This window comes from Physeter macrocephalus, chromosome 21 (assembly GCF_002837175.3).
Source record: "Physeter macrocephalus isolate SW-GA chromosome 21, ASM283717v5, whole genome shotgun sequence".
Lineage (NCBI taxonomy): Eukaryota > Metazoa > Chordata > Mammalia > Artiodactyla > Physeteridae > Physeter > Physeter macrocephalus.
In genome coordinates this window covers 72,326,432-72,331,862 of record NC_041234.1, presented here as the reverse complement: position 1 = coordinate 72,331,862, position 5,431 = coordinate 72,326,432, and the positions used below count along the sequence as shown (strand labels likewise).

At 43.7% G+C, this 5,431-nt stretch overlaps 1 pseudogene; it reads left to right on the top strand.

Moving 5' to 3' along the window:
- The first annotated feature begins 248 nt into the window (after window positions 1-248).
- Window positions 249-1,133, top strand: LOC102996432 (spermidine synthase-like; annotated as a pseudogene).
- The last annotated feature ends 4,298 nt before the right edge of the window (window positions 1,134-5,431 follow it).

Sequence of the window (5,431 nt, the reverse complement as noted above, 5' to 3'; positions counted from 1 at the left end):
AATGTTAATGATAAGAAATGGCTAGGAGATAAAAAGATACCAAAGGCCTCTGCAAAGAGGTTTCGGGTTTCGCCCCTGCCAGCAGGCTCCGCCTCGCCGGTGGTGGTAGGGCGCGGGCGGAGTTAGGGCGAGGCGCGGGCGCTCGGTGGGCCTGGTCCCGTTGTGCTGCGGCTCCGCGCTGCCTGCAGTCCCGGGCCGGAATCCCGCTCCCCCGGCCTCGAGTCCGCCCGCCCGCCGGCCTGCCAGCCATGGAGCCCGGCCCCGACGGCCCCGCCGCCATCTGGTTCCGTTAGACGTGCAAGCCCATGGCCCGGCCAGGCCCTGTCGCTGCAGGCGGAGCAGCTGCTACACCATCAGCGCTCGCGGTACTAGGATATCCTTGTCTTCCGCAGTAAGAGCTACGGCAACGTCTGGTGTTGGATGATGTCATCCAGTGCACAGAGAGGGACGAGCTCTCCTACCAGGAGATGATAGCCAGCTTGCCCCTCTGCAGCCACCCCAATCCACACAAGGTGCTGATCGCCGGGGGCGGGGATGGGGGTGTCCTGCGGCAGGTGGTGAAGCATTCCTCCGTGGAGTCCGTGGTCCAGTGCGAGATCGACGAGGATGTCGTTCAAGTCTCCAAGAAGTTCCTGCCAGGCATGGCCGTTGGCTACTCGAGCTCAAAGCTCATCCTACGTGTGGATAATGGTTTTGAGTTCATGAAACAGAACCAGGATGCTTTCGATGGCATTATCACTGACTCCTCAGACCCCCTGGGCCCTGTTGAGAGTCTGTTCAAGGATTCCTGTTACCAGCTCATGAAGATGGCCCTGAAGGAGGGTGGCATCCTCTGCTGCCAGGGCGAGTGTCAGTGGCTGCACCTGGACCTCATCAAGGTGATGCGGCAGTTCTGCAAATCACTCTTCCCGGTGGTGGGCTACGCTTACTGCACCATCCCCACCTACCCCAGCTGCCAAATTGGCTTCATACTGTGCAGCAAAAATCCAAGCACCAACTTCCTGGAGCCCGTGCAGCAGCTGACGCAGAAGCAGGTGGAACAGATGCAGCTGAAATACTACAACTCTGATGTACATCGGGCACCCTTAGTCCTGCGCGAGTTTGCCCGCAAAGCCCTGAATGATGTGTGCTGAGCCCAGGTGCCACTGCCGGTGCCGCCCAGGACCTCCGGCCAGCGAGCCTCCAGGGTGGCTGGACGCCGCCAGCCCTGGACGAGACTCCCGCAGACTCGCTTCCCAATCCAGTGTTACAGTCCCCAGAATGCTGCCCGGCCTGCCCTGTTAGGACTTTCTGTGTGGCGTTCAGCTTGCAAGTTTATACCAGGTGCGTACAGCACCTGCGGGGCGGAGCCTGCTGGCAGGGGCGAAACCCGAAACCTCTTTGCAGAGGCCTTTGGTATCTTTTTATCTCCTAGCCATTTCTTATCATTAACATTATGTCTCCAGATCACTGTGTCACTTCTCTATGGCATAATCCCCTCCCAGCACTTCTGGGAATATCCACTAGAGAGCACAAGATGTGCTGTGCCCACTTACCAAGCAAACACATTTAATACAAAATTATAAAAATGATATTTCATTACCAGAAAATATGCGTGTCCTAGAATAAAATTAGTTTTCACTATGAAAGTGGAAAGCCTTGTGAACTTCCGTTCCCCACTGCACAGCTTGACAAACTCATAGCCCATGTCACGAAGACCTTTGTCGCCCCTCACTCACCAAACACGTGTATCTAGAACAACAACGAGAACAAATATTCTGCCAATATTAGGAACTCAACGCAAGACGTTTGTATACTGTTTAGTTTTGAGTATGCAAGAGCCTATTTTGGGGGAAATGAAGTTTCTCCTCTAAGCCACTAGTAGCTGAGAACTTCATAGTAGAGTTTATGTCTTGGAGGAGGAGAGAGTATTTTGATGAGCTACAAATTGGCTATTCACTAAGAAGCTAAAGCATAAATTAATGTTAAAGTGGTGGGTCATAGGGTAGTATCTGAACCCAGAAGCTGAAATTGGGGCAGAAATAGTCTCTCTCTCACTGTTCCCTTCCTTCACTTTAAGTGAACCTCTTGCCTCCTGTAAAAAGAAAGGCAGGGCTCAAGAAACAGAAAGGAGAAACAGAAGAAAACCACAAAAATGAAACAGGCAAGAGTTTTCCTGAATGCTCTTCATTCACTCAAAATTAGTAGAGTGAAATTCAAGCCCACCGAATAATAATTAAGGCCCCATTTGCCTAGATTCCAAATATCTGAAGCCTATTTGAGTAGGCGTGTGTTATCTAGCACCCATAAGAGCTATGGGATGGAGGTGGAAATAATACTCTTTGATAAAGATAAAAGATCTTGAGAAGGATTTTCCAGAGAAGAGGCCCATTCTAGATCTTAAGTCTGCCTTGGGCTCCAGAAAGCTAAATGTAGAATGTTGTGGTAACATACTTGGTCATGTACAGCTGTGTTATATAAACACCCTCAATTAAATTCTGACTCACTTTTTGTTTTCTCCCAAGCTTGTATAATAATGCCAAATGCATAAACATTTATGCCTGGATTCTCTGAGTGTCTTGCTGGCTTTACTTATGGCAAATGTTTTTTTAAAAGGAGGTGGAAGGTAACAGTGATGGGGCTTGGAAATATATGCTACCTAGGAACAGGCTCTCTGACCCTAGCTAGGATTGAAAGTTGGTGTGCCTCCCAACACCTACTAGGTGATCAGCCAAATCTGACCCTGAAATTCTTTCACAATCCAACTACAAGTGTTGTGGTATACAATTTGCACACTGCCTCATTGGATCTTGCCTTTCTTTATGGAAACTATGCGAAGATCTGTATTTCTTGCTTGAGATGTAGGTATAACCTTATACAGGCTTAGACATTGATGTAACAGTAGAGATTATGAGCTATAACCATTTTGCCCACTAAGTACTGGAAATCTTCCTTGGAATGTGGAAGAGGAAGACTCCTTGATTCATTCATCAAATAAGTATTTAAAACATGACTGATACATGCTATTGGGTTTACAACTCCAAAATGCACCTTACAATGTTTTCTGGTAATTAGAGATGTTATAAGAAAACACCTTTTTTTAAAGTTATAATGTTAAAACAATTATAAAGCCAGAAACCAACGACTCACTCAAACGTCAGTTAGTTAAACTTTGTCAATAAAGGCAATTCTATTTTATAATATGGTATTAAAAAGAATGAAAATAGAAATTATATGTAAATGACATGGATTGTGGGGTTGTGTTTAGATTTTCTTCCCTATGTGTTTAGGACAGGTAAACAGTTTCATAAGTTTTCTATTTTGTAAAAATAGCTGAAACTAAATTGTAAGCTTCAAAATTGCCCCGGTTTTGCTTGACTAAAAGGACATGTAATAAGGGTTTGTATGTAGAAGTCATAAACCAAGTGATTAAAACATACGATTAGCAAGACAAAGTCATCTAGTTCATGTTCCTATTGATCAGCAATGTTTATTAATTCTCCACTGCATGCTAAACTCTATTGGACATTCCTTTTGAAAAAATCTTCAGTCAGAAAATGGATGAAAATGTTTAAATTCACCTATGGATGCTAGATCATTGTAGGTTTGAAAAAAAACAAAACACTGTACTATAAGTTCACTAAATGAAATTTGTGCTACCTTTGGTTAGACAATTAGTAGAGAGGAAAATAAATGAGAACTCAGATTTGGGACACTCTAGCCATTCCTGTGACCTGATTAATCTCTTATGCAGCACTCATTTAAATAATTTGCACACTAATTTTAGATCTCTAAATTGCTCATACTTTGTGTGTAGAAACTGATTATGATTGTCATATCCGTGAAGTGACACAGGACTAAGAAACTTCAACTCAGATCTCAAAATTAGTAGGCATGAATTAATTTGAAATCTGCTTATCTCAAAGTAGCTCCAGTGGTCCCAATGTATGTGAATTTATAATATTGTATGATTAACAAAAGGAGCCACTGGTGACCACATCAGGGATTGAAATAACTGAAAAGAGCAAAAATAAATCTGTTTTATTGTAGAAGTTTTGGGGTACCATTGGAGGCAGAGATTATTGAACTGACCATTCTAGAATATAAAGAAGAGTTCTGTGCACAAACCACTGAGTCAGCAGTGGTTCAGTGGTTTCTTAAACAGAAAACAAAACCAAGAAATATGTATTTAGATGACCAGAATCCAAAATCGTGTTGAATTATAGTTAGAAATTTTAAGAAAACCAGATACCCAATATTACTATCCTAAAATTGTATTTTATATTTTGCTCTGTGAAATCTGAGCTTTGTGGAACGTTTCTTAAATGAAGTACTGTTTTAGTCTGCTTGGACTGCTATAACAAAAGACCAGACTGGGTAGCTTATAAACAACAGAAATTTTTCTTACAGTTCTGGAGGCTGGAAGGCAGAGATCAGGGTGCCATCATGGTGGGGTGAGGGCTCTCTTCTGTAGATTTCATGTATCCTTGCTTGGTGGAAGGGGCATAGAGTCTCTCTGGGGCCTCTTTTATAAGAACACATCTCATTCATGAGGGCTCTGCACTCATGACCTAAGCACCTTCCAAAGGCCTCACCTACTAATACCATCACCGTAGGAGTTAGGATTTCAACAAATGAATTCTGGGGGGACATGAACATTCAGACCATAGCAGTTGCCCTTCCAGTCTTCCTAAGAGTTGGTACCTTCTGAAAGTGGGAAAACAGATGCACCATGATGACAAACAATGACAAAATTTGTGCCTTAGTTTACTGTTTCCACAGTGTACTGCTGAATCTGGACCTTTAGTTAATACGAGGACGTCACAGTCCCAACTGGGTGGAGTAATTCATGTCTAGTGATGAAACAGGCCTCCTGAACACTGCATTTTCACTTTTTGAAGGGAGGTCTTTAGACACTAAAGCCAACTTGGAAAAAAAATACTTTCTCAGTCGATTCACCACAGAAATGATTGTGATGCTAGTGCATAAATAGACAAGGTGGAGTACAGAATTAGGGCATTTAAATAGCCAGCCTGGGCAAAAAACAAGTTTATTGGCAGAGGTGGTACTTTTTTTTCACAGTGAAAAGGAATTATTCAGATTAGATGCTTTTGCTGTTCAACTCTTACTTCATATTGCATTCAATGTATTGACTCTTAGTCCTTTAAATCTGTGTCTCTTAGCAAAGATGACAAAAGTTTGTGCTGGCAGGTAACCTGATCGTTATGGACCAAATGTTGGTGTCCCCCCCAAATGTGTATGTTGAAGACCTAAACTCCAATGTGGTGGTATTTGAAGATGGGGCTTTGGGGAGGTAATTAGGATTAGGTGAGGTCATGAGGGTGGGACTCTCATGATGGGATTAGTGCCCTTATAAGAAGAGATACCAGAGAGCTTGCTCTCTCTCTTTTCCTGTGCACACACAATGAAGAGGTCATGTTACCTCACAGAG